Source organism: Capsicum annuum, chromosome 4 (genome assembly GCF_002878395.1).
Source record: "Capsicum annuum cultivar UCD-10X-F1 chromosome 4, UCD10Xv1.1, whole genome shotgun sequence".
NCBI lineage: Eukaryota > Viridiplantae > Streptophyta > Magnoliopsida > Solanales > Solanaceae > Capsicum > Capsicum annuum.
The window spans coordinates 35,741,896-35,763,542 of NC_061114.1; the positions used below are offsets into that span (position 1 = coordinate 35,741,896).

Below are 21,647 nucleotides of genomic sequence, written 5' to 3' on the forward strand. Positions count from 1 at the left end.
TTATATACACTATGGTGGGAGGATTACATGCACAACTCATTCAATTTTAACAAATTTTTATTCCTTTCATTACTCCACTTCCCACCATAACACATATGACTTTCTTTGAACATCAATAACTAACACTTAGGGGCTTTAATTTCACCTTTTCCTTACATAAATTCAAACTCCTTACTCAATTAATTTACACTAAAGCACTTAGGAGCTTTTGGATCAAATTAAGGTCTATCAAAGAAGGGAATTAGGCTACACATAAAGCTGCCAAAGAAAATGTTAAAGGCTCAACCGGTCTTAATTAGGATTATGCTCAAGAGTAGGTCAGAAAAAGGTATAAAACAAGACTATCAAAGAAATGCTTATATCATCTCTTAAGCCCACATTCTTTATTTTGCTTTGCAGACACAACAAGAAAGTTCTAGGCATCACATGCAACAAGGAATATGCAAATACCTCACACGCATATGGAACATGCTCAACTTCAAGTAGGATCATCATATACTCTTAACCAAATAATCACATGAATTCAACTTTAAGCCAACAAGTATAAGAGTTATAATGAAGAGCCTAGGGGTATTAAAAGTAGTCATTCACACAATCAACATGCTTTTTCCATACAAACACATTTTGCATCATGCAATCAAATATAGCACCAACAAGAACATCTTAATTATTCCGAACACAAAAATTTTAAATTTATCCTACAAATTAGAATTTCTCCACCCCACACTTAAAAATCTACTTTGTCCCCAAAGTATACTTTGAAGGAAGAGGTAGAAATACTCCCTGAGTCCTCTAGGCCTAGCTAGTAGCATCTTTATACATCAAAAGGGTTCGAGGACCCCCACAATTAGTGTTCGCCATACTCCTCAGCTCAGGTTTTCTGGTACTCAGACTTCTCATCAACTTGTGACTTAACAAAAACAAAAAATAGTAAAGTAAAATACTAAAAGTTAAACAAACCTAATTAACTTGGGTTGCCTCCCAAGCAGTGCCTGATTTAGTGTCGCAGCACGACCCAATACGACTTAACCAAATTCCTTCATCCTTTTCCTAACACTTGGAGGCCATCTTCTAATTTATTTCTGGCCTCTTGAGTATGAACTCTAATGGTCAATAAATTTTTCAACAATAACCTTTTCAGGCTCATCAATTTGCATTATGTTGGGCTTAGGCAGTTCTGGCTTAGGCTACTCAATAAGGGACTCCAAGAGGTCTTTTGTGGAATATGCTTAACCACCCCACACTTATTCCCTTTAATCATAGTAATCATGCATAAGTATTTGTAATGGGATAGTGTATTAAGCGGTTTGTACACTTTAAAAACTGCCTCTTCATCCTCCAACCTCATTATGAGCATGCCCTCTCCCACATCAATCGAAGCTTCTCCTTATTTCTAAGAATGGACGTCCCAAGATGATTGGTACTCTTTTATATTCCTAAAAATATAAAATAATAAAGTCAGCAGGAATAATAAATTTACCAACCTTTATGAGAATATCCATTATTACTTCTTTAGGATGGGCTATGGTCCCATTTGCCAGCTACAGTCGTACAGAGCTCGGTCTAGGCTTCCCCAAGCCCAATGTGTTGAAAAAAGATAGGGGTATCAAGTTGATATTTGCCACTAAATCACTAAGTGCCTGAACCACCTCGCTGTTGCCAATTTGAATGGACAGAGTGAACTTCCCTGGGTCTTTAAGCTTTTTTGGCATCTTTGAGTCACCACAAAGCTAAACTCCTTATGAGTGCTATCGCCTCCACATCCATAAACTTAGCTTTGTTAGCAACCACATCCCTCAATTGCTTAGCATACTAAGTCATTCCCTATAAAACATCTAAGAGAGGTAAGTTAATGTGTAGCTCTTTGAAAGTGTCAAAGAACTTCTTGAAGCATGGATCCTTCTTTACCTTTATATTCTTCAGTATGAAAGGTAGTTATGGGATCTTCTTCACTTCTTAAGAAACTTTTTCTTTCGAGTACTCAGACTTCCTCAACTTTTCAACAAGTTGGTCATTTACCTATTTAGGATTCAAATCAGCATCTACCTCTTTAGTTTTCTTTGGAGGTTCTCCATGAAGCTCCTTACCACTCCTCAAAGAAATTGCCAAAATTTGTTTTGGATTTTTAGTATCACTTGGCAACCCACCTTGAGGCCTGGTATTTTGTGCCTGTTGTATTTGACCTAAATATAATCCAAGCTCCTCATAATGGTCTGTTAATTCTTCATACCTTTTGCCAATTTTGATTGGGCAGCTAGAATCTATTTCATCATATCCTCCAAATTGCTATTTGTGGTCCAATTTACTTAAGCTTGTGGTTCTTAAAACTGCTAATGTTGCTTGTTCCATGCTGGATTCGGTGGCTGAGTCTGCCACTTCATGTTATAGGTGTTTCCATAATTCGGCCTTTGAACATTGCCCACAAACATCACAGACTTAGGATTTGCAGCACATATATTTGTAGAATGACTACTATTTCCACACACCACATACCAAGTGCTTGTCTGCTGAATTGCATTTACTGTGGCTGCAGGCTGTGTAGCACCCAATTTCATATTGCTGAGCTGCGTAGTCAACTAATTTTGTAATGCAGCAATTTAAGCAGATATTGCGGTAAATTGATCCATTTCCAAAACACCTGTAACCTTTTTAGTAGCACTCTTTGAGTCTGAATGCCACTCTGGATTTCCTAGTGCAATCTGGTTAAATAAAGTATACAACTTATTGTACATCATCTCTAAAGATTGATCACCTGTAGCTGAATCTAGAAAAATCTTTGTGTTATGGTCAAGTGCCTCAGCAAAAGATGAGCTAATACCTCATTAGACAATTCATGGTGTGGACAGTCCCATAGAAGAGCCTTGAAACTCTCCCAATCATGATGTAAATTTTTATTTGGCTTCTATTTAAAGCATAAAATATCACTGCAAAGTCTCGCAGTCTTTCCAAACGGGAAAATCGGATAAGGAATCTCCATACTAAGTCATCCCACAATATTTAGCCACTTCTTTGCTTCCCCTAACAATGAAAAGGGAAATAGTGTAAGCCCCACAAAGTCAGTTGGCACACACATAGGAATGAATGTGTCAGTAATCTCCAGAAATTCCCGTAAGTGGACTTATGGATCTTCATGTGAAAACCCGATAAACTGTCCACAACTGATCAAAAGTTGCACCATATTCTGTTTGAGCTCAAACTTACATCCAACAACCAATTTCTGAAATGAGGAGGTCAAATTTGTTGGAAGTAGGATTGCCACTACTTTATCTATCCTACGGGATGCTTGTTCTTCAGCCATGAGAGTAGGATTATCTTGATCTTCTTCTATTTGCGGAATACTGGGGAGAAGGAGTGCTTCTCTCTTTTGTCTATGGCAGAGTTGCTTAGGTTCGTGGCTAGGTTCAACCAATTCCAAAACCTTTGCCAGCCTATTACTTTGAAAACCTTTTTCATGAAAATACAAAACAAATACAAAGAATAAAGCACCAAAGTAATTGAAAAAACAAAACTAAAAATAAAACAGTTGCAAAATTACAAGTCCCCAACAACGGCGCTAAAAACTTGATAGCACCCAAGCACACACACAAGTGTACGTGGGCTACCAAGTAATATAGTGGGCTTAAAGAAATCCAAATATCAATCCCACATGGACTAGTTCCAACAACTATTCAAATTCTAGTTCACTTAATAAGATTGACTTGATGTGGAATAATAAAAAAGTTGAGATTTGTATAACTAACTATAAAGTAAAAAATCCGTAAAATAAATGTCTTCATACACTCAAAATAGTAAAGCCCAGGGTTAAATCACTTCGAACAATCATACTATGCTATTGAAATTCATTCGTTAAATCGCTTATCTTGGGTGTTGATTCGTAGGGTTTATCGCATGATCATGGTCTCCCGACCTCTAATCGTTTACCTAACTTGGACATTACAACTACATCGCTAAGAGGGTATGTAATAATCCAATTAAGTGCTTAAAGCTATCATCCTACATGTGAATCAAGTTACGCTTCTAGTTACTTCCCTGTCCTAGATGCTAATTTGAATTACTTATTTCATAAAGGAATACAAACCATACTTTGTCTATGCTCACGTTCTATCTTCCTATTCCCCCTACAAAGATCACAAGGTCGACAATATATGTATTCTAAGGTTTACTCCTTACAATAATTAAAACAAGGATGAAAAAGCAACCAAATATGATAAGAAGTTTAAACAAAATCAATTCAAAACGATAGAAATCATGTTCTTGGCTTTAACCCCAGAAAAGGGGCGTTTAGCCACTAATCGATACAATCATGATCCAAATAATTGAATACATTCTAAAATCAATTAAAAAGCTAAAGCTAAAGAATAAAAACCCTAAAACCGAAGTGCCACAGCCTCTTAATTTTTCTAAGACGTTCCAAGAGGATTAACAAAGTATGTAACATGTTCTATTTATAGTTGAATGGGTTTGGGCCGACATGTAAATGGAGGGGGCGTTGCCTCCTATTGTGCACCGCACTAATGGGGGATGTCCAAGATCTATTGCACCTCTATAAAGGAGGCTGAGTGGGATATAGTGCACTGGAATGGCTAGGGCACCGCAGGCTAATCGCCTCCATACACTAGAAGTTGCTTCCTCAATTTCGTCTAAGTGTTCATCATCTATCCTTTCTTATGGTATTATTTTTCCTTCAATTCCAGCTCTTTAAACATCAAAATATCATCTAAATCAAATCCACAATCATCCTAAATAATAAAACACCACACATTAGAGTTCAACACAACATAAAATTCACAACGACGAGTAAGAAACACGAGCTAAGACTAGGCTTGCTCATTAGATCTTTGACTTATTATTTTGGATCTTGAGTTGACTAAATAACACTTTGCACATTAAAAAAAATTTTTCCACATAATATTACCCATTAAAACCATTAGGAATTCATTTTACACCATAGAATCCATCACGGTAAACTAGAACAACACCTAGGTCAAGCTAGTAAAATTAGTTTTCTTGCCTAAACTCTAATTGATTGATTTAAGTCCAAACTTGTTTGAAAACACTTTTAAACACTATAATCACCTACTTGAACACTTAAATGCTTATTTATACAATAATTCACTCATTAAGTACACAAATTGTCCTTAAAATAAGGCTAAATAGGATTGAATAGCAACACTAGAGTGCATAAATACACCCCACATCATGCATCAAGATAGGATCTAAGACCTGCTTCTCTTTGACCCCGACACAAAGAGATAACTTAATCACCTCTTGCACAAACACACCACCATTCTCGGAGTCCTAAAGTTTATGTCCAAATTGGCAAAAATGCTGAATATCCTTCACCAGACCTTGCATCTCCTCATCAACATGAGACAAGCTCCCCGTGGATAACCTGCAAAGAGCAACATTAACCGCATTAGATTTATCTTGGTGATAATTAATACTCATGTCGTAGTCCTTGAGCCACTCAAGCCATCTCCTGTGCCTTAGGTTTAACTCCTTCTTAGGGAACACATACTGCAAAATCTTATGGTCTGAGAGGATGTCAAGAAGAATCCCATCAAAATAGTGACGCCAAATCTTTGAAGCAAAGACCAAAAAAAAAATCCAAATCACACATCGGATAATTCTTCTTACGCACCTTCAACTACCTAGAAGCATGAGCAACCACTTTTCCATGTTGTATTAACTCATAATCTAGTCCACACATGATATATCATAATAAACAGCAAAGCCATCAGTACCTTCAGGGATATCAAAATAGAAGACAAAGTCAATTTATTATCTAACTTCTCGAAACTTCCCTCATAAGAATTAGACCATATGAACTTTCTTTTTTCTGAGTCAACTTAGTCAATGGGGCTACAGTGGAAAAGAAACTCTCTACAAACCTTCTATATATTTGGCTAAACCTAAGAAACTCTGAATATCAACTGGAGTCGTGGTTTTAGGCCACTTATTAACTACCGTAACTTTTTGTGGATCTACCATGATCCCTTCAATAAAAACAACTTGACCCAGATAGGTCACAACATTTATCCATAACTCACACTTTGAGAACCTCGCATACAACCACTGATCTTTTAAGGTTAGAAATTGAAGGCGGTGGTGATCGTCATAATCTGCCTCACTCTTAGAGTACACCAAAATATCATTAATGAATACAATGACAAACAAATCTAAGAACTGGTGGAATACCTAATTCATAAGATCCATGAATGTCGTCGGGGAATTAGTCAAACCAAAGGTCATCAACAAAAACTCAATATAACTATACTGGGTTCATAATGAAGTCTTTTGGATATCCACCTCCCTAATTTTAATTGATGAGAGCCTAATGAAAGATCGATCTTAGAAAAGTGCTTAGCTCCCTGAAGATGATCAAATAGGTCATTAATCCTAGGAAGAGGATACTTATTATTCACAATCACCTTATTCAACTAGCGTTAATATATAGACATACTAAGGGGCCCATCCTTCTTACACACAAAAAGAACTGGAGCACCCTATGGAAAAACACTAGGGTGGATAAAACTCTTATTTATAAGATCTTTCAACTGCTCCGAAAGTTTCTTCAACTCAGCCGGAGCCATTCAGTAAGGAGGGAAAGAGATAGGACGAGTGTTCGAAAGAAGATCAATTCATAAATTAATTTCCCTATTACAAGGAACACCAGAAAGATCACCAGTAAACACCTTAGGAATTTCATGGACCATAGGGACTGATTGCATAGAGGGACCTTCAGATCTAAAATCCTTAACATTATCTAAATGGTATAGACACCCTTAGGAAACCAACTTCTGAGCTATAAGATAAGAAATAAACCTTCCCCAGGGAACTAGGGAACTACCTTCCCACTAAATCCTCGGCTCATTTGGGAATAAAAAATTGAATTTTTGGGTCCAACAATCAAGAGTTGCATAGAATGAGTGCAATAAATCCATCCCTAAAATCATATCAAAGTCTAATATATCTAATTTAATCTGGTCCACTAATGCATCCCTACCATAAATGGATACCACACTACTCCTATAGACTCTTCTAGCTATAATAGAGTCACCCACTGAGATAGACACATAAAAGGAATACCCTTAGGATCCAAACCAAAATGAATAGAAACATAAGGGGTCACATAATAGAATGTAGCATACTAGTAACAAAATTAGGAGATTCCTCATAATATTAACGAGTGTCAAGAGTATACAAATGATTCCAACTAGTGTCGAAGACAGAAGAAGCACCCTTTGGCATAGAAGCAGAAAAAGCAGCAACCGGGACATTATTAGCCCCCATAGAAACATCGCCTGAAAGATTGTTTCTCTGGATATGGCCAGGATGACCACATCTAAAAAATGTATCCCTTACCTCATAAAAAAAACCCTGATACACCTGGCCATAGAAATAATAAGGAAGGTAATATAGAGTCGATTGAGCCCCACTGGCCTTAGATTTGGCACCCAGTACCTTAAATCTATCATTGCTCTAAAAATGGCGATCACCAGATGACATAGGATATGAAGAACTAGTAGTATAATATGAACCAAAAGTCCTTTGCTTCTTCTTTGACTACTGCCTGCTATCCTTGCCACTATTCTACTAGCAACCATCTTGCTCAAATAATCAAGATCTTTTGCTTTATCTCTCCCCTACTTTGTCTTGTTTCTTCTTTTCATTTTCCACCTGTTGTATATACACCATAATCCTAGAGATATCTATGTCATTGTTCAATAAAGTGGTCTTACACTCTAACACTACGTCTCATGATGAACTCAAAGCAAATTTCCTTATCTTATCCCTTATACTAGATACTAGCCTAGGAGCATAATGGGGAAACTACTGAAACTTCAAGGAATACTCATTCACAATCATTTTATCTTACTTCAAATTCACGAACTCCTCAGCCTTTTCCTCCCTCAACTTCTGAGATAAGAAGTGGTTAAGAAATATTCTTAAGAAATTCCCCATAATGCAAACTTTGAATCATCTCTTTAGAATGATCCCACTCCTCATACCACTGATATGCCACATCTTTTAGTTGGTATGCAGTGAATTCCACACCTCCAGAGTTAGAAGCATGGATCACACAAAGAATCTTCTCTATCTCATAGATGAACCCTTGAGGATCTTCCTAAACCTTAAAATAAGTAAAGGTCGAAGGATTTAGCCTTATAAACTGGCCAACCCTGGTGGCCTTAGAAGAACTCATAACAACACCAACATGACCCAAATAACGTGATTGAGATATCACCAACCCGGTCAGCAAATGAATGGAATGACAAAACTTAGCATTGGAAATATCTCCTAGAGGTGACCAAGAAGGAATGTTACCAACAGGAGAAAGATTAGTGGGGGTCGGTGAAACTCCAATAGGGAAATCAAAAACGACCCTAGACTTGGTCTGAACTTCTTGAGTAGGACGAGCCCCATCCATATTTTTCATAAGAGAGACAGAGGAGTTTCCACGAACATCAGATCTTCTTGGAGTCATAATCTGAAAAGCGAACAAATGAAAATTAGAGAAGACTTTAAAACCTTTGACACTACATCTCTATAGTAGATCACAAGAAAGGGAATCATTCCTAAATGCCTTATAGCCTCTCCCTTATAAGTGTGGTGCTCTACACACCCATAAAAGATACTCTACTTGAAATATATTTGTGGACACCAAAAGACACAAAACCTAGTCTCTGATACTAATTTTGTCACAACCAGAACTAAGGCCTAGAAATGACAAGTATCTAATGTCCACCGAGGATAGGAGACCACCCCCGTTGCCTAGTCAAACCAAATACATTGCCCAACAGAGGCTGAATTCCAATCATATAAAAAGATAAGATTTAATAGATTAAAGGAATTCAAAGATAACTAAATATCAGGCATCCCCCCAAGTTAATTTGATAAACTAAATAAAGTCGAGGTATTCCTTTAATTTGATTTAATAAATAAAGGGGGTCGAGGCATTCCTCTAATTTGATTTAATAAATAAAGGGGTTGAGGCATTCCCCTAAGTTAATAGAATTTTCATGGCATAATTATGAGCTTGCAAGCAAAATGGTATGATGATATCTATTGTGTGCCTTAAGGTATAATTTCTTGGTTAATAAATGAATTATGTGAAATTTGTTTTTAATTGGGCCTAATGGGGGTTATGTAGCTAAGCCGTGAAGGTATGAATCTTGAATGACTGATACTAGAAACTCATGTTTTTTAAAGAGAGGATTAGACTTAATAATCGTGTGCACGGTTCACACTATTGATATACTTCCATTTAGAATTTACGTGGGGTTGGGAATTCATTGGTCTTTCTTGGTACCTCTAGTTCATGCAGATAACACACACTGGGCCCTTTTAAAATAGGGAGCTGAACCTATATAGCTCATGGATGCGTGTTTAGGACGGTTGAGCTACATAATCTAGGCTAATATTTTAATATCATTCTAAACCTTGTTCGCTGCCCTAGCATCTATTATATATATATGTATTAATGAATATGAACTTTTACATTGAGTTTGACATTGAGTTTTTGACCGGCAACACTTTATTCTTGTCTTGAGTTACATTTAGCTCTCAACCCTATAACCGTCCTCGAATGCTGTATCCTCATGTGATGTAGGCACTAGAGATATTTCTACATTTCTTAAGCTGTTATAGGATTTTAGGGTGTTAATAGTTACCTTAAAGTCACTACTAGAAATAAGTGCTATGGGAACACTTAGATAGCGATGGTTTAAGAACCATTACCATAAATAATCTATGGCGATAGTTATAACAATCGCATATAGTTGTCTATTCTATTAGGACAAAAGTTAAATATAACCGTCATGTAATACATATAACCGTCTCAATAGAGTAATCTATGGTAATAGTTTTAAGAACGTCGCTATAGACTATTTATAGAAACAATTATTTTATGATAAAAACAACATTTCTCGGGAATTTTCCCTAAAATATTTTATTTACCCATTTTTAAAATTAAATTTATTAAAAAATAAAACATGTGAAAATTAGTCTTAGGGTTTATACAGGCCCCATTTCTTTGATATTCATCAAAGACCGCAAATCATGACCTTCATTCTTCTTCTTCAATACTCATCAATTATTAAAGGAATTGAGTTTTCAAGTGAGAAAATTGTTCAAGAGAAAATCGTTATATGAGATTTTGTCTTCTCTATTTAATTTGGTTTCAATCATTCATTGTAGATGTACCTCTGTGACTGGGAAAGCAAAGAACTGATGGTTTTGTAAAGATCACTTGAACTAGTTTAGCCAAGCTTCGAGGGGTATCTGATTTAGAAAGTAGTATGCATGTTATCTACACATACTCAAACAATTGCAGTCTTTCATCTTCTTTCCCTTTCACCATTCTTGAATTACTTGGGGTTGCTACTTGGATTTTCCTACACAGTAGTTCACGTTTAAGAAAGCTTGTCCTATTACTTATTGATCATGAGAATTGTTCAAAAAATTAGTTGGTGTTGCTACTTGGATTTTTCTATACTGTAGTTGCCATGATTAAGCAGAGAGTGTATTGTTGCTTATTTGATCTTCTTCTCCAATTTTACATCTTCAGCGAAAGGTCTTCTTCGCAGGTAGGTCTTTTTTTTGTTTATAGGTTTGCCAGTTATGTTTATGGGTTTGGATGTAATAATAATGAACCAATTGTTTGTGATTTGTATTAAATGTGATTTTTCATAATTGAAAATCTTTTAAGTGTGTTTTGTTATCTGAATTAGTTTTGTTGCATTTTCCTCTTTCCGCCCATAAAAGTACTGTATCAAGGTAAAGATTCCCTTTTCTACCTGTGAATCTTTATCTATTGTTACCATTATTAGATTTAATGTGATAATAGTATGAGAAGTCCATGAGTACATTTAATTTTTGCTTACAAATTAAAGTCAGTGGAGGGAAAAGTCAGTGTACTAATTGAATGGCAAAAAAGTACTTGGGTTGGTTTTGATTTTGTTCATTGATGTAATTTAAGTTAATAATCTTTCAAAATATTGACTAATTAGAAATTAGTCAGTAATATTTGGTTCTTGGAAGTATGTGGAAGGATAAGATTGTAGTATTAGATAGATAATGGATCAATTCTGTGGAGAATTGTTTTTGTTTCGTGAATTTGTTTAGTTTGTGATTTATATTGTTTCATTGTTGAGTTGTTAAGAATTGTAAGAAAAAATATGACATTCATATTTATTTTGGAGGTACTAGCATGATAATGTTCTCTCAATTTGTTTGTGTTACTCTTCTTTCGTTTTTGTAGGTCTACGTTTTTTATTTTTTTCTCGAATTTGTTTAGTTTTTGCCGCCTTTTACTTTGGATAAGTACATTGTAAATGTGTCAAATTGATCGATTAAAATTCAAATAGATATTTTTTCAATAAAAATCAAAAGGGTTGATTTAATGTGCCGTTGTGAAAAAGAGCGGCCACAAGGATAGGTTGAAGAGAATGATTAATAGGCATCTAGGTTGACAAACTTTCTAAGAAGGGGTATGTTAAAACTTAGGCAAATTATATATCAAAACGATAGGAGAAAGGGAGACCTTTTAGTATCAATTATGGTATAGCCCAAGGCTTAATAGGCTTAGGCTACATCACTCGAGTACGAGCTGGTCTCTCCTCTTGCAATATAACATCTATTGAGTCAAATGTACTTGGTCACAACCAATTTGGTGCAAATAAAGAATTGGGAATTGGTTTGTAGGTTGTTTATTAGGCCTTTTAGTAGTTGTCCTATAAATGAATTGATTGTGCAAGAGTCCATCATAGTGTGCCCTTAAACTGTTAAGCCCAATACAAGGGCTATTGTACTAATAATCTAAGTCCTAACAGAAAGTATTTAGAAAGTGTATAATTGATGTTTGCAGTAGGGATATAATGAAATAAACTATAAACTATAGATCATTTGGAAGTTGAACCAAAACAAAAACCAAAAGCATGTCCTGTAATCACACCCTTAGGTGCCCCTATTCTTTCTGTTTATTACTTTGCTTAGTAATTGATCTCTGTTTTGAAATATTTCTATATTTTCAAATAAAGCTGATTAAACTAACAAAATATAAGTACTTGTTTGACCCAACCCGAATAGAGGCCTTGTTGTAATAGGCATCCCAAGTCATATCGGGATCGGAGACCACCCTATTACCTAACCCAACCTCTAGCTACTTGCCCTGAGTTGTCTGATTTTTGAGCATGTAACAAGATAGTCTAATAGCTCACATGATGACTTTGGGATAGGATCACAACCGTGATCGACCCAAACAAGCCCAACCAAATGAAACCAATACCGAAACAAAGGTCATAAACCAGGCCATAACCAAATAAGTTCCAAAATATAATATGATTAATCCCAAAATAAGATACAATGGAACAGTGAGAAATTATCTCTAGTGATGTTCGTCTCAATACCAATTCCAATATTAAGGCCGACACCAATACTCATCTTTCCATTCCAATCTATAGCAGTACCATAAAACCTCTAACCAAAGAAGTAAGAATATCCAGTTGGGACATGCCCCCAACCATTAGTCAAAACCAATATCCATAAATAAATCAGAATGTCTAAAAATATCCATAACAAAAAATGGAGCCATCCGGAAAGATGGAAGCTCAACACTTTAATCCAATAGTTGTCCCCGAGTCAATCACTATGTAAGAGGAATAGAAAAGTTGGTTTTTCCATAGTGTGGGTATGCAGCCGCTCAAAGATAGGTTAGCGAGTGATCTCTAACATGAACTTAGGATAAGGATAAAATAAGTAAAACCATCCCTATGCATACAACCATACTATAACTCCCCGAATCTGGTACCCGAAATGCTACAAGGTGCTCATGACCCCAGAGGACCATAAGCTAACCCATGACTGATATCTGTAATTGTGTACTGAATAATATATTAAAAATATGTGAATATAAGTCCATAAGGTTCAAAACTGAACTAATACTAAATATAAAACAATGTCTGTAATAGGGTATAATAATACCCAAAACTAAAATAAACAGTCTGAAACATGTTGTAGTCTGAAAGCCTCTAAACTGTCTTAAATTTGTGGAGTTGATGGGACATGTCCCTAAATAACTCTGAACTACTGAAATAATAAAGTAATAAAATAATCATGATACCCTTGAATAATGAGAACTCAATGCTAGTCTGGCTGCTGAACGTCTAATCTAGTAAGGATGCTCAGGAGCTCGTGCTTCTAAACCTATAGTATAAAACACCATAGCATAAATGTGTCAGTACGTGTAATGTACTGGTATGCAAGTAAGGTGGCTGAATGTAATGGTTTATATGTATTAACAATACTAACTGACTGAATAACATAAACATGAGAATGCATAAATACGTAACTGAAATTGAATACGTGGTAATACTGACTACTAAGTTTGATTATTGATAACATGAGCTACTGATAACTGAGATAACTGATACTGAGTGACTGTATCTGACAATCTAGATCTGATAAAACTAGTTGAGTTTCGTATTGTACTAAGTGACTGTATCTGATAGTACTGATATCTAAAGAACTATCTGAGTTCTATTACTAAGACTGAGTGACTGTATCTGACATTCTTGATTCTGTAACTAAAACTATGGGAGAATTCATCTAGCCGATAAGCCCTAATAATCTATTATAGCTAAGTTGGGGTCCAATCTGTAACCCCAATTGGAAGGGTGTCAATAGAGCGCTACTGGTAAGGACAAGCTGTGAGTGACCCTCTTCTGACAGTGTCCCCAAAGGAGAACGGTGGGACCCTCATCTAACAGTGTTAATCCACCTCATCAACCCTCAACTGATAGTGTTGATGTCTTAACCTATGCTGGCTACATAGTTCTGGAATGCAAGGATTGCTTCTAAGAATCACACCCTCTGCTAATAGTGTATGTTCCCATCCTTAGATTTACTCGGTGCTGAATCCTACTCCTATCTGAATATATACTGAATTGGACTGGACTGATCTGTTACTGATTGTATTGATTAACTGGACTGAACTGAGTTCACTGGATTTCGTTGACTGATGTAATACTATTGAGATTTGATAACTAACTGATATTTCTGAGATTTTTGAGTACTGAGAATACTAGATTACTGAATACTGTACTGATACTGAATTTACTGAGTTTTTTTTGAGTTATGTGACTGACTAAATTCTACTAATTGAGGCTTAACTGAGAGTTTCGTGAAAACTGACACTGGCTCTAGGCACACAGCTAAATTGTCGGGTCCAGGTATGCCCAGGACTCGATAGCATGAAACTGATAAGACTTGATATTTATTGAACATATGACCAATATCAACAATTCATAATACAATAAGTTGGTGATTTCATGAAATACATAGTTATCATAAACTTGTACATGGAAGGAATGCATATAATCAATGTCATAATTCCATATTCTAGCATCATGAGCATTTCAACAAACATCTATATTGCACATCAATAGCATGGGAGTAATTTGAACATAAGGGTAAAACATGAATCCATCACTTAAGTCACAATTTAGCTATATTACATAATTTCTTGTCGCTTAGGCATTTTGTCAAACACTTAGGGTGCATGACTTAGGTCATGGAGTAATTAATCAAATTAACATGTCATAACAAACTAAAATTTATGGTTTTCAACTCACATGCTAACATATTCTCATAAAAACACATAAAGATTCCAACTTGGGAATCATACAACAACAACCACATGAACATGATCAACACATTGGATGAATATCATAATTCATAGTTTAAAACTTGATTCTTGGGCTTCATGGAAGAAAGGAATCCATGAATGAACACTATGCATACCTGAGTTAATGGATTTGGAAGGATTGATGGAGAGTTCTTGTGATTTAGCCCTTGAATTTGAGAGCTAAGGTTCTTGTTCTTGAGAGAGAAGGATTTTCTTATTGAGAGAAAGTGAGGAAAAGTGATGTAATAGGGGTTTTAAGGCATAATTTCATGGTTAAAGGCTGATCTGGGTCATGGAAAAAGACCCAATTGCCCTTAGAAGGTTTTTAGTTTTCATCACTGCAAACCCGATTTGGGAACCTGGCGCGACGTAACGCTATCGCATCATGCCACTGGAAATTTCAAACTGGGAACTGGGATGATGGTGCGACACGTTGAAATCGTGTTGCAATACTGGATGGGACTTGGAATCTTACCACGACACGATGGTATCGCGCTGAGACACTGGAATTTGACAAATATGGATTTTAGCCTTGGCGTGATGCACCATAATCACATAGGCCCACTGGATTGTGACGATTGCCATTTTCGCATGCTCCGCAATGTGTTGATGGTTCAGGTGGCATACTGTCTTACTAAAATGACTCTAACTCTTCGCCTGGGTGTCGGATTTGGGCGAATTTGATATCGATGGAAAGCTTATTCAATTTCCTATAAGTTTAAAAGTGGATTCATCTTTTAAAGCAAGTCTTTACTATTTTTGGGACAATTTTAAGCTAGGTAGATGTATGGGGTATTACACACACACACACACACACACAGACATATATATATATATATATATATATATATATATATATATATAACACCATGGCTGGAAAGGGGAATCAAGTTTAGGATGTCATATAAACCTTTACCTAGGTTGTGTAGCTTTTCCATCCTAAAATACCCATAGGCTATATAGTTTCAGCTCCCCTTGCGAAAAGGGTCCCTGTGCATAAAGCCGCACAACCAGGGAAGAAAACTTGGGATGACTAGTGCATCACCCAAAATATAGTGTGACATCATGTACACGGTTACTTGTACCAAACCTCACATCGGCAAATATGAGTTTTCAGTTTACATCTCCCCGGGACCACCACCTTTTATGTCTTTGCTACACTCCTCTCCTTTAAGCCCAACTAAAATCATTTACCATCCAAACCATTATTCTATTATTATTAAATGAGGCTATTAGTAGTGATATCATCATACCAACAATAACTCAGTTATGTAGCATAATTCAGTAGTATTCCATCAGTCCATAAAACACAGTGAACTCAGTTTAGTTCAATCAAATAGTAATATCTGTTATAATTCAGTCCGTTCTAGTACAAATTAGAAATCAGTTCAGGGTCCATTCAGTTGGTAGTAGGATTCAGCACTGAGTGAACCCAAGGATGGGGGCTTACCTGCAAGTAGAGGGTGTGGGCCGTAGAAGAAATCCTTTTATTATAGAACTATGTAGCCAGCGTAGGTTGAGATATCTCCTTGCAAGACTAGGGTTGATATATCTTATTTGAATTTTTCTACCAGGTAGGGTTGACAGAAGAGCTTCCTGTCAAAGAGGGCTAACTCACAATTTTTCTCTACTCGTGTTACAGTATTGACACCCTTCTAACTGGGGTTATAGGTTGGACCCCAATCAGTTTAGATAGGGGCATGTCGGTTAGATGATTATCTCCCATATCTTAGTTTCAGTCTCAGTCTCAGAATAGAACTCAGTTCAGTTCTACAAATTTAGGACTATCAGATATAGTAACTTAGCTCCGTATGGAACTCAGTATAGTTCTACAAAATTAGGGCTGTCAGATACAGTCATTCAGTTACCATTAATACTATATCAGTACACTCAGACATCAGTTAATCAGTATTCCATTTCAATATTTAGCATTATCATAATCTCAGTTACAGTATACGTATTCATTCATGTACTCTCATTCAGTCATACTCATGTTATTCAACTAGTAATTTTCATGCATATGAACCCATTCATTTCATCCTACCTCAGTGAGCATACCAGTATATTCAAAGTACTGACGCATGCTTTTCTTTTGCACTATAATGTCTTATATCATACGGTTAGATGTACGGGCTCCAGCGCACCTTTAGCAGTTTAAATTTTTTAGCAGTCAGTGTAGTGGTAAGTCCTCATAGTTCGAGGACATGGTTGTTTTCAGTATTTTAGTATTATTTTTAGTAGTCAAAGTTAGTTGGGGACTTGTCCCATCTACTCCATAATTCAAATAGTTTAGAGGTTTTCCAGACTAGAGTATTTATAGTCAGTTGTTTAGTTTTTTAGTATTGATTTTCAATTTTAGGTATTGTGATACCTTATTCATCATTATTCAGTATTATTCAGTATTGAACCTTATGGAAAGTTTCTGCCTATTTTTGCATATTTACAGCATTATTATTCAGTTGTTACAGTAGGTACCAATCATGGGTTAGCTTGTGGTCCTTCAGGATTATGAGCATCGTGTAGCGTTTGAGGTATAGACGGGGAGTTACAAACTTGGTAACAGAGCCTAAGGTTCAAGAGATTTCTAGGAAGTCTAAAAGCCATATCTAGTAGAGTCTTTTGCATGGGTGTGTTGCGTGCCACACTTATGGACAAGATGCTATAAGGTATTTTAGGAAAAGTTTCCCATCTTTCAGTGTTCATGTCGTGTGAGTGAGCATTAGATCCAATAAAAATATCAGTCTAATCCACTTCTTCCTTTCTCTTACAGAATATGCCTCCCAAAAGGACTAACAAAAGAATGACCAAAAATCAGTCAGCACCTCATCCCATTCAAGCAGATCCCCTGGATGAGCACGTCTTTCATGTAGAATTCAGGGCTGCGTTCACTACTCTAGCCAATTAAGTTGCAACTCAGAATGAATGGCTAGCTGCTATTCCGGCCAACCTAGTGGTAAATACTGTTACATCTAGAATTCGAGAATTTACCTGAATGAATCCTCCCTTATTCTTAGGTTCTAAGTCTAAAGAGGATCCACAAGATTTCCTCGATCAGGTTCAGATATTATAGGAGTGACTTTCTATGAGAGTACTGAGATAGCCATCTATCAGCTATAATATATAGCCCATATATGGTTTGAGCAGTGGAAGGTAAACAGGGGTACAGATGCAGGGCCCATAGGATGGAAAGAGTTTTCTATGGCCTTCTTAGATAGATTCTTCCCCTTTGAGCTAAAAGAAGCTAAGATGTTAGAGTTAATCAATCTCAGGCAAGGAAATATAAGTGTGAAAGGATATTCCCTCATGTTTACTTAGTTATCCAGGTATGCTCCCCATATAGTAGCAGACAATAGATCCATAATGAGCAAGTTTATGCCTGGGGTATCGGGTAGAGTAGTTAAGCAGTGCAGTACTGCGATGTTGATTAGGGAGATGGACATATCTAGTCTTATGGTCTATGCTCAACAAATTGAGGAATAGAAACTTAAGAAGAATAATAGAGAAAATAAGAGAGCCATAATGGGTAGCTTTAGTTTTGCCCATCCAAAGTCAGAGGGTGGTAACCGTTCTCAATTTAGTCAAAAGTTTTTAGCCCTAGTTCTATCTTCAGTAAGTACACTAGTACCAAAGTTCAGGAATGACAGTTATGATGAGGCACCAAGCGGTGTTCGTACTAATATGCTTTGCAAAGAATATGGTAAGTATCATAAGGGTATGTGTAGAGTCGATAGTGATGTGTGTTTTAGATGTGGCGAGTCAGGTCACAGAGTTCGAGAATGACCTAAGGATGGTCTACAAAGTTAGCACAGTCGTCCTTCAGCTCAGTCCGATTACACTAATCAGTAGGATGCCTCTTCCAGTGCCATCAGTGGGAAATTCCCAAACAAACTCTATGCTCTTCAGTCCTTACAGGAGTAGGAATGTTCTCCTAATGTGGTCACTAGTACGTTATAAGTTTTCCATTTACATGTTTATGTATCATTAGATCCAGGAGCTTCTCTGTCTTTTGTAACTCCTTGCATAGCAGTTAACTTTAAAGTCAGACCAAATATTAACAAAGCCTTTCTCAGCCTCCACCTCAATGGGTCAGTTTGTCATAGCCCGGTGCGTATTCAGGAACTGTCCGGTTATATATCTTAGGAAGTCAGGCTTCTAAATTTCAATAGTAATATTAGTATGTGTAGAAAAGTAATGGGTGGGAATGATGCCCAACCCATTTTTACCTAAGTTCAAAGTTTTGTACTGTAGTCATCACAATACCTACGCATACTTCACATCTCAGCTCCATGAACACAGTTTATATTCATGCACTTTCCATAGAATTGTGTGTGTTTCTATTTCTTAGTATGAGGAGTTCCCGTTCACTCAGTAGTATGAATCATGTTCCATGAACATGAAAACTCCAAACTCAGGTCATGCAACTCATAAATTCTACACTCATGCCTTATAGTGTGTTTACTCCCAGTTACCGTTTGAATCATAGTCTCAGTTACAATCTTAGTTATAGTATCAGTCTCAGTCTAGTAATCAGATCAGGTACTGAGTTCAATTTCAGGTTTGCTTGACCATAGAATACAGTTATCAGTTACACATTAGTATTTCATTAACTCAGCTTACAGAATATTTCAGAACCATGTTAAACGCTTGGTCTTGCATTCTCAGATAATATAGTTTTTCCTAAATTCATGCTCAGTTATCTCATATTACCCAGTCAGTCCCTACCTCATATACATGATATTCTATAGTTTCAGTCCAATTATTCAAACTAAGTATAATTCTATCTTGCAGACCCATTATTCAGCTATCAGTCATTTAGTTAATTAGATAAGTTAGTATACTTATGCATTCACGCGCAGCGCCCATGCAAATATTTTTCAGTTGTCCCAAGTGAAGTGTTGTAATAAGTTAAAGAGTGTAGTTAAAAGAGTGTGAAAGAATAGCTCCAGTCACGATTTAGTTCGTAGGTGCCTTGTGTATCGCCCCAATTTTCCTCAGTATCTCAACCAAGTCGGTATTCTTCGGGGGACATAATTTCCCAAGGGGGAGATGCACTATAACCCCGATCTTTCATGTCCTAAATCTCCTAATTCTCTTTATGTAATGAATCTAATTTGGAGTGGTGGGTACTTATAAGTTGACCCACAAGTTCCAATCTTAGTCGTAAGCCACGTATTCAAGGGGCTCAATTTAGTTCACAATATTCTGTTCATGTATCACGTTCCAGTCTCAGTCATGTTCTCATGTTCCCATTATGCATACTCTAAAAATGTCTTGGGTTCATCATTATTTTTCAGTTTCAGTAACAGTTTTTCCTTAAGCTTATTCAGTTTCATGCTCAGATTTTCTATTACAAGATTGGTATCAGTTACCATAGCATATACAGTCACACTCATGAGTCAGTTCAGCCATGTATTCATGCATCAGATATGCATGTTTAGTATGAGAAACTAAGCTTATCAGAAATCCTAGTCATGCATTCATGAATCTATTTGGTCATGTAATTATCCATCAGATATGCATGTTTCGTATGAAATTTAGTATGTCGGTAATGTCAGTCAGATAATCATATTTCAGATGATCATGTTCAGTAAGTAAGTTTGGTCTACCAGTATTCTTAGCTTAGTTAGTCTCATTCGAGGATGAATGTTTCCAAGTGGGAGATATTGTAAGACCCCACAAAATTCGTAGCTTAATTCGGTCCTTTAAGCTTGTTAGTGGTCCCAGGCTTAGAATATATTAACTAATTATTCAGAATTAGTGAAATTTTAGCTTTCAAAAGTTGGCAATATTATTTCATGACCTTTACATCCTTTAAAAATTGATATTTGAGTTAATTCATGATTAGGAATGTCAGTAGAGGTTCCCAGACATGTTTCAGATTTTTGGACCATGTTTAGACCAGGTTTGAGTGCCCAAAATAGTGGGTCAACACGATATTGATGTTTTATGTCCACCATCGCATTGATAAGATAGTTTTCCCCAGCCTTAGTGCAAATTATAATGAACCGACCAGACTCGATGTAGCGCGTTGGCTATCACGTCAATGCCAATGACGCGGTACGTTGGCCTGTGCGTAGGTAACATAGTTTACAGGCATTAAAAAGTCACATCCTCAAGATTAATTAGGTATTTTTCCCATGCTCTTCAGCCCCCAAAATACGAAATTAAACCCTTTTGAGAGCAATTATACTCATTCATTCTCAAAATTTCTCAAGAACAAGAACCCTGGGTGTTTAAATTTCAATCAAGAACTTAAGAACTCACCATTAACTTTCAGAAATTCATCAACTAAGGTATGTGAAATGTTCATCCAAGGGTCCCTTCCACCCTTGGAGTCCAAGAAACTATTTTTAAATTTCAAGTTTAGGGATTTCATGAATTCCATGTTGGGTTTGATTTTGTTCATATTTATAATGATTAATTGGGATTATAATCTATGTTTTATGTTACATTTCATGTGAGGTTAATTGATATATAAGTAAGATCATAAGGATCTATGTAAATCCCTTGAAATTGTCAATGGGGATTTGAATTATGATGTCTACTTGTTGTTTAGTGTTATGTGTATATGTATGCTCACCAAGTACTTGATGAATTGTTCATATGAATTAATACGGGAAAGAAATCATGTCATGCTAGCTTATTTTCAAGTTATACCATGCAAGAGTTTAATAAGATATCTTTATATATGCATTATGAATTCAATGTGCATGCTTATACTAAGCAAGATCATGTAATGCTTTATTTTCATGCTATCGTGTCCTGAGGGAATTTAATACCAAACAATTTAGATGTTTACTTAGAGCCAGTGTCAGTTGCGAAGTAATCTCAGTAATGACTCGATCAATAAAACTCATCCAATTATAGAAACCCAGAAAATCTCAGCAGTGTTCGTAATTAAGTCACAGTGCTCTGTGTAGACCTCAGTAGCACTCTGTGCTCAGTCATGTAATAGAATTCA

At 36.3% G+C, this 21,647-nt stretch overlaps 1 non-coding gene across 1 annotated transcript; it reads left to right on the forward strand.

The window, feature by feature from the left end:
* The first annotated feature begins 2,828 nt into the window (after positions 1-2,828).
* LOC124898299 lies at positions 2,829-2,935 on the forward strand. The gene has a single exon (XR_007055274.1). It is a non-coding gene; the product is annotated as a small nucleolar RNA R71 (small nucleolar RNA).
* The last annotated feature ends 18,712 nt before the right edge of the window (positions 2,936-21,647 follow it).